Genomic DNA, 9,667 nt, shown 5'->3' with positions numbered 1-9,667 from the left:
TCTGAACTTTGGTAAGAAAGTCAGCTGATTTCTGAGTACATGTCAAAGCTAGTGGGAACATAAGTGTTATGCTAATAATCATCATGTTAGTGGGAGCATGATAATTATGACAAAGGTTGCAAGTTAGCAATGTTAATTATAGAAAACAAAAGTTTCAATTCGTGAGGTTGCAGGGGTTGAAAAAGTTGTTTTGCTATAATTAAGGGAGAGGAAATTATACTTCATTTTAATTCTAAAAGCTTAGATTGAGATTTTAATCGTATTTAATCAAGGATATATATATGAATTTCATGTTGGAATGGCTCAACATAAGGAAATTCTATATATGGGTCCATTATTTGCGTTCTAAAATTCGATTATGATTACGGCATCCCTTTTCATAATCTGAATTTTGAGAACTTGGCAAATTGAAATGGAAATATTATAGCAAAAGACTGGTTTAGTCTTTATGTGAGACATCATGAATCGTGTCCCATATGCTTCGGATATAGGATCGATTACATGTGCTATATTCATCATTTCTAAAATTTTCCAAATGCCTGGGGCATTATGAAGGGAAAAGGTCTAGAATTGGATATGACTAAAATGATTAAGCAATTGTCGAGGACAATCTAAGGTTTACCAAAGATTGGTTGCTCAAGGACAGTTGGAAGTATAATGTTAATTCTGGAAGGACCATATTGACATAATCTGTAAGGAGGCAACTCTTGTTCAGAAGTGATAGTCAAAATGGAATATGGAAATGTTTCAAAGTTAGAAATTATTCAATCCGTGTAAGATTAGGAAACTTAATGAAAGAAGGATGTTTCCAAGGAGCTGATCTCCTTTGGAATGCTCTGTAATGATTGTTGTCAAGTCTTTCTGACTTCGTGCATAATCATTAAGAGGATCAATGCATATAAGTTTAGAATCTAACAGATTTCAGTAAATGGCATGAATTTGGAATTCTTGCATTTGCAGTAAGGATTTGGGACTGTGAAAAGAGGATCATTGGAGTGATGTTCAATTGATCTATTTTACAAAGTAAAGATCATAGACAAACATAGTATGCATACTTGGTGTATGGCATGACTAGTGTTTAGAAAACATAGTGTACATGCTTGGAGCATGGGACAACTATTGTTTTAAATTCAAGTATAAAGTTGATAAAACCGAAACAATGAATAATGAGTAATCAGTATGGTGATAAATAAAAGTGTTTATTTATATTCATAGGGTTTGATACCATATTTGATTCATTTATTCTTGTGTTTCACTTTGCATGTTTTGACTTACAGAATAACTAAGTCGCTCTTCCTGAATGATTAAGTTATTCAAACCATCCACAGTCGGTCATATGTTGGAAGTAGATATGAATCAAGACTGTCATGGGTTGGTTTGTAGAGGTCCAAGTTGGTGGACAAAAGTGGTGCTACAACACTCATGAGTGCTCATAAGTTCTGAGTATTGGATTCAACCCGCGCTCATTTGAATCACTTCATGGATTTTATCACGAGTGATCATGAGACGATAATATCTTATATTCTTCAAACCTAGAGATATGTGTTGTTACTATGAGTTGGTTATACATTGATTGCACGAAAACGCATTGGTAACTCGATGTTATAAAACGTGCCTTTGTGTATGATTCAACAAGTAGTAGAACAAGCCATATGAGTCGAAGTTTATCCATTCCTTTTACCTTCGGGATAAAAGCGATATCTGTTGTCCCCTCGATGATTTAAAGATGATACATGTGAGTGCTTGGACAAGCCAGGACTGATTTGATTTGTTCAATCAGTCAGTCATCATGAATCGGAAATCGGGAAACAACAAATGGACAGAGAGAATGATTGATAATCCATGTCTCAGTCCATATGATATCTAGAATGGAGGAATATATGATCCCTTATCTAATGGACAAGTCATTGACAAAGGTCAGAGTTCATCGACAAGGTCAGAGTTCGACAGAAGCTTTTGAGAGCTACGATTGCTGATCGGTTCCTGAAGTCATACGCAATAATAGTTTTAGACTTATCCAAGTGGGAGACTGTTGGATTAATGTCTAAGTCCATAACTATAATTGGTAAGACTTGACCCGACCCGGCATGGTCCATTTGGGTTGCATGGCATCATGCATTTGGATAGACTATAATGAGAGAAATAACACTTAAGGTTGGTTAATATATTATAAGTTCTAATATATTAATAAGGTTATTTAATTAGTATTGATCAAGAATTAATTTGGAATTAATTAAGTGATCAAAAGGAGACTAATTAAATATATGGGTTGATTGTGTAAATCATTCATTCTTATATATGTGGGCTTGTGATCCAACATTCCTTATGTTGGACTAAGTCCATGGGGTGACTCATGGATACTCCATGGAGGTTAAAATCCATGGAGCATAAGGAATGGGTAAAGTTATGAGTTACATGGTGTAACCCTAATAGCCACCATATAAAAGAATCCCATGGCTCAAGAAATCGTGCACTAATGTGTGAGTGTGAGGGCTAGACGATTTCAAGGAGTGTTCAAGTTTCTCTCAAGTTATTCCAAGTGTATTTGGTGTTGTGTGAACCATTTGAGGTGTCACACTTGGGGCACTAGGCACTCAAGCTTCATGAAGACATTCTACATCAAAGAGGTATGTATTCTATCTTGTTATATTTATTATTTTGTATGCTAGATTAGGATAATACCTTGGATGTTCATAATTGTATGTATAATAGAGAAAACGTAGATCCAAGGTATTTAGGGTTGCATGTACACTTAGGAGTGTTAGAATGCTCATAACCCAACAGGAATGGTGGGCCTTGCCGCGTCTTTCTTCTTCGGGAAATCCTTAGCGATATGCCCTTCTTCACGAAACTCGTAGCACACCCTCTTGTTGATGGTGCACTCATTGGCATAGTGCCCCGTTTTCCCACACTTGTAGCAGGTCACTTCCTCGCTACATTTTCCCGAGTGCTTCTTCTTGCACTTCTCGCACCATTTTGCTTCGTTCCCTCCTCCTCCAAACTTCTTGGAACTGAACTTACTCTTCTTATTGTTAGGTTTAGCAGACCCTTCAAATTTTCTCTTCTCGCCAACCTCAACCTTGCTGGCAGCTCTTCCTTTAATCATATCCTCCACAGATTTGGCAGCCCAGATAGCTGCTTCCAGAGTATGTGCCTGACGCACTGGCACCGCGTACTCCCATGGAAGTCCCTTTGCGTACTTGTCGATTTTCTTCAATTCATTCGGCACAAGACGCAAGGCAAACTCCATCTTCTCTGTGAAGTTGTTCGTGTATTCATCGATTGACATGCTTCCCTTCTTCAGGGTCAGAAACTGGTTCTCTAGCTCGAGCAAGTTTTGGGCTGAGCAGTACTTGCGCTTGAACTGAACTAAAAACTCTGCCCATGTCAGCTGCAGGGGCTCATTGGGGCTCAAGGTCTTCCCCAGGGTGTTCCACTAGCGTACTGCTCCTCCTCAGAACTAGCATACTGCAAAAGTGGTTTGCAGCTTGCCTCTGCAACCGCATGTCATAAAAGCTAGCTCCATTTCTGAGATCCAATCCATGACTCCGATCGGATCTTCCTTTCCAGTGAAAGTCGATGGCTTTCAAGTCAGAAAATCTTTGTACTTGCATCCGTTTCTCTCGACTCCATCATCTTGGCCGTTTCTTCTATTTACTGGCGGATCAGCTTGGCCCACTGACCTACTGTAGTTTCCTTCCTCCGATTGTTCGAGAATTGGCTCCTGTTGCACAATGGGCACGGTGGCTTCGTCCCTATTCTCTTGCATCATTTGCCTCATTTCTTCCCTTTGTTCAGCTAACATAGCCCGCATCACGGCTTGTACTCCAACCATGGTGATTGGCTCAGGTGCAACTTCTACTACGACTGGTATTTGCTGTATCACTGGGGGTTGATCTCGGTTCCCATTTGCATTCACGTTTCCGCTACGGGTCCTTGACATCTTGATCTATACATTGAATAAGGTGAATTTAGATCTTTATTTAGGACTGACGTCCAAATCATCCTTATCACTCCGAAACGTTTACATGTTAGTTCTAATATCATAGTCGTACGTTTAGAATCCTAAACACATAAGGTTTCCAGATCCAGTCGGCAACAGACCATGGATCCGAACAATTAACAGCATGTCAAGCACAAGCATTTAGCACATAAAATCATTTTAGGCACAATTCCGAAAGTAAGCTAGTGCTCACACCTCACAATCATCGCTTAGCATTCTAAGTTTAAGTCTAGAAATCCTACAAATTCCTAGTTCGCTTAAACTAATGCTTTGATACCAACTGTGACATCCCCATTTTCACGGCCAGAAAAGACCGATTTTGTTTATGCTTGTTTGAAAATCAAAGTATCATTTTAAATAAAAGTATTACGGAATTTGTCCCAAAACAAAATATGATAAAGATTTATCAAAAGCATTTCCAAAGAAATGTATTTCATTAAAAGACTCGGGATGTCATGTTCGATACAGATCAAAAGCATAAACAGTACAACATAAGCCTTACTACATTATTTCGTATTTACAGGCCTATAATCCCTTATCTCTCATCCAAACATCTATGCTCATGCGCCACTACCTGTAATACAAGAAACTGAGTGGGTCAGGCTTGGGTGCCTGGTGAGCACATAGTGTTTTCAACCCACAATAAATAAGTTTATTAACTTTATCAAACCAAACAAACCCGATTACCCGTTCCCGTTATCCTCACTTTACGTTCCTAAAACATCTAACTCAATGGACCTAGTCTAAGGACTTTCATCGGGGTGACAACACATGCTTCGGGGGTTCCTCAGCAATTCATGTCAAATAAGGCAACCATGTGGGGGATGGAGTACTGCTGGTGAGCACACAGTTCAAATAAACACCTACAGGTTGCGAGCCTGCTAGCGTTCCACTGGACTGTCTAGAATAGTCCGTGGTCGTCATAATACTCCGCTAGATGACTGGATCATCAATAACATCTATAACGAGGCCTCTCATTATTTTATTTTGTCACACAGCCACTATTACATCTACCCATGTTTTACCCAACACATTTTGTAGATATAAAATACATATACAGTTTAAATCATTTAAAACATGTATAAAAATCTTTCACTCAACATAGACAGCAAGTATTCAGACAATATGCACACATAGCACGTAATTTATATTAAAATATTTCATATCTATGTGTAAGACGAAAGTAACTATGCACTCACTTGTTAAGGTGGTGACTCGGCACTCGGACAACACTTCGTTACTCTTAACACAATTTTCCTCGGACAAAACCTAGTATCATTACCACTAGAGTTTAGTCTAATATTCACCGAGACTAATTAATAGTCTGGCTATTATTACTATTATATAAGCGTTAAACGATACTTATATAACCCATAATAATAGCCCAAGTACTTATTTTAAGGTCCTAATAACATTACTATATTTAAACATAAGTTATACTTAAGATAGGGTAGGCATAGCTCACTTACAGCGGGTTTTCTCGAAAACCGGGCTCTGCCGGAGCAGAGTTTCTGAGCCGAAGGGCTCTTTTCTCGGGGATTCGGGAGCCTCGGGGCTTCCTTCAGGTGCTAGGGGGTTTACCAAGACTTTAGGGGGGGTTAGGGAGGCTAGAGAGAGAAACTAGAGAGAGAAAGTAAGTTTGGGATGGTGTGAGAAATGGAGGAACCCGGCACCTCTATTTATAGGCTGGAAAACAGCTCTACTCGTCGAGTAGGTCCTCCTACTCGTCGATTCCATGCCACATGCAGGTATTTACACTATCTTATCTAATAACTCACCCCATTCTAACTCTTGGGTCCTTGATACCGGTTGTGGTATTCATATCTGTTCTGATTTGCAGGGACTAAGAAGAAGTGAGAATGTGGAGCATGGAAGAATAAACTCAATCATGGGGAATAGGAAAGCTGTACCTGTCACCAAGATTGGAGTTTATACTTTATCGCTAAGTAGTGGGTTTAGTTTAGATTTGAATAAATGTTGTTATTCGCCAGAAATTGCAAGAAATATTATTTCCTTTCATGCATTGTATAAACAAGGTTTCACCTTTTCATTTGATAATGAAGTTGGTTCGATTAATGCTTTCTTTAATAATGTTCTTTATTTTAAAGCATTACCTTGTGATGGTGTGTATGAAACTGTATCTATGGTTGATAACTTAGGAAATAATGTATTTTGTATTGATTCTGTTAATGATAATAACTTGGATAAAGCATCATTATGGCATTGTCGTCTTGGACATATAAGCAAGAAACGCATAGGCCAACTCCAAAAGGATGGAGTCTTGGAGTCATTTGACCTAAAGTCAGATGATAGTTGCGAATCATGCTTACTTGGAAAAATGACAAAGTCACACTTCACAGGTTCTTGTGAGAGGGGTGAAGGTTTGTTGGATCTTATACACACGGATGTGTGTGGGCCCTTCAAACATACCACAAGGGATGCTAATCGTTATTATTTGACTTTTACTGATGATTACAGTAGATATGGATATGTCTACTTAATCAAGCATAAGTCAGAGACTTTTGAGAGGTTTAAAGAGTTTAAACAGGAAGTCGAGAATCAATTGGGCAGGAACATTAAGATGCTTCGATCCGATCGAGGTGGTGAGTATCTTAGTTCAGAGTTCCTCGACTATCTTAGGGAATGTGGGATTGTCTCACAATTGACACCTCCCAGGACACCGCAGTTGAATGGTGTAGCTGAGAGGCGTAATCGAACCTTGTTGGATATGGTTCGTTCCATGATGAGTCGAGCTTCGCTACCAATCTCATTTTGGGGGTATGCCTTAGAGACTGTCGCCCATATCCTTAATCTAGTCCCCACAAAGAAAGTTGCGAAAACTCCTCATGAGATGTGGACTGGTAAAGTACCCAAACTAGACCACATTAAGATTTGGGGTTGCGAGGCTTTCGTGAGACGCGAGACTCATGATAAGCTCGAACCTCGAAGTGAGAGGTGTATTTTCATCGGCTACCTACAGAAATCCTTTGGTTACCTCTTCTACAGACCTAGTGAGAATGTGGTCTTTGTAGCTAGGAGGGCTTTCTTTCGAGAGAGAGAGTTCATAAGCCAAGGAGACAGTGGGAGACAAGTTGACCTTGAAGAAATTCAAGAGTCAAGTGGTGAAGGAACTTCAAACCCTAGCACTCAACTTGAGGAGGAAACTCCTGTTGAGCCAATTGACAAGTCTATACCTCTGAGACGTTCCACAAGGGTTAGGAATGCACTTGAGCATTACTATGGATTCCATATTATTACGGAAGGTAATACACTTATCAGTGATGAGACACTAATAGGTCTGGATGAACCTAACAGTTACGCGGAAGCCATGGCAGGCCCTGAGTCAGCCAAGTGGAAAGAGGCAATGGACAGCGAGATACAGTCCATGTATGACAATCAAGTTTGGAACTTGGTTGAGAATGTACCAGGTCGTAAGACTGTAGGGTGCAAATGGATCTTCAAGAAGAAGACCGACATGGATGGTAATGTACACACTTATAAGGCACGACTGGTTGCAAAGGGTTTCTCACAAACTCCGGGAGTTGATTATGATGAGACCTTTTCTCCAGTGGCCAAGATTAAGTCTATTAGGGTTCTGTTAGCCATAGCTGCATTTCATGATTATGAAATATGGCAAATGGATGTCAAAACCGCTTTCCTTAATGGAAAGTTGGCTGAGGATGTTTACATGAGTCAGCCAGAGGGTTTTGTCAATACAGAGTACCCTAATAGAGTGTGTAAGCTTGAGAAATCCATTTATGGGTTAAAGCAAGCACCTCGCAGATGGAATCTTTGCTTTGATAAGAAAGGCAAAGAATTTGGCTTCTCTAGGAGTGAAGATGAATCTTGTGTATATGTCAAGGCTAGTGGGAGTATAGTTAGCTTTTTGGTATTGTATGTGGATGACATACTACTCATAGGAAATGACATCCCAACTCTGCAGGAAGTTAAGTCCTGGCTTGGGAAGTGTTTCTCTATGAAGGACCTAGGAGAAGCTGCCAATATTCTAGGGATAAGGATCTTGAGACACCGGAGTAAAAGACTAATTGGACTTAGTCAGAGTACCTACTTGGATAAGATGCTGAAGAGATTCGGCATGCAGGACTCTAAGAAAGGAGAGTTACCCATCCAGAGTAATGCCAGATTGAGTAAGACACAAAGCCCTAGTACTGAGGCTGAGATAGCAGAAATGAGTCGAATACCTTATGCTTCGGCTGTAGGATCGATCATGTATGCTATGACGTGTACTCGACCTGATGTAGCCTTTGCTTTGAGCATGGTTAGCAGGTATCAGGGGAACCCTGGCAAGGCACACTGGACTGCGGTAAAGAATATCCTCAAGTACCTACAGAGGACTAAGGACTGGGTCCTTACCCTCGGTGGGAGTGAAGACTTGAGAGTTGTAGGGTATAGTGATGCTAGCTTTCAGACTGATAGGGATAATTTCCGCTCTCAGTCAGGCTGGGTCTTTACCTTAAATGGAGGAGCAATTTCTTGGAAGAGTTCCAAGCAAGAGACAGTGGCTGATTCAACTTGCGAATCAGAGTATATAGCAGCTAGCGAGGCAGCAAAGGATGCGATATGGCTAAAGAACTTCATTGGAGACCTTGGAGTTGTACCAGCTATTAAAGAGCCAATGGAAATTTTCTGTGATAGTGAAAGTGCAGTTGCCTTAGCCAAGGAACCAAGGGATCACGGGAGATCCAGACACATCGACAGAAAATACCATTTCATCAGACATCGAATAGAAGAAGGACTCCTCGTGGCAAAGAGGGTATCATCGGATGAGAATCCAGCAGATCCCCTCACGAAGGGACTGACTCGGGTTAAGCATCTCCAGCATGCTCGGAGCATAGGGCTGAAGGATGATATTAGATGTAGTATTTAGATAACCTTGAAATTTGTAAAGTGTAATTGACATTAGATGATGAATAAAAGGTGTTTTATTTATGAGTAAAGTGTTGCTATCTCTTGTCGATCATTTACTATATTTCTTTTGCATGTTTTGACTTCCAGAATAATTATGTTTGGTATATCATATTATTCAAACCTCCACAGTCGGTCATATGTCGGAAGTAGGTATGAATCAAGACTGTCATGATTGGTTGCAGAGGTCTAAGTTGTTGGACATGGCTACAACACTCATGAGTGCTCATAAGTTCTGAGCATTGGACTCAACCCACGCTCACTGGAATCACTTCATGGAATTTATCTCAAGTGATCGTGAGACGGTAATATCATATAAGTCTTCAAACCTAGATATATGATTTGTTACTTATGAGTTGGTTATGCATTGATTGTATGAAAACGCATTGGTAACTCGATGTTATAAAACGTGCTCTTGTGTATAATTCAATGAGTAGTAGAACAAACATATGAGTCGAAGTTTATCTGTTCCTTCTTGGATTAGAAGTTGATATCTGGGCCCCTCGATGATTTTGTTTTGACCTATGTACTGGGCCCGGTCAGAACTAAGTTGATGTGTTCAATTAAGTTCTTTGTCAAACAAATCGGAAATCGGGAAACAAACTGTTGGACAATAAGTAAGACATTGTTCCATGTATTTGTCCGGCTGATATCTAGAACAGAGGATTATATGATCACTTATCTTAAATGGCGTATCATCATCTTCTCAGTTCTGAGAGACCTTGAAAGAGCTACGAT

The sequence above is a fragment of the Lactuca virosa genome, chromosome 6 (genome assembly GCF_052849685.1).
Source record: "Lactuca virosa cultivar CGN04683 chromosome 6, Lactuca_virosa_CGN04683_v6, whole genome shotgun sequence".
NCBI classification, from domain to species: Eukaryota; Viridiplantae; Streptophyta; class Magnoliopsida; order Asterales; family Asteraceae; genus Lactuca; species Lactuca virosa.
The sequence above is the reverse complement of the archived record's forward strand: the minus strand, read 5'-3'. Positions refer to the sequence as shown.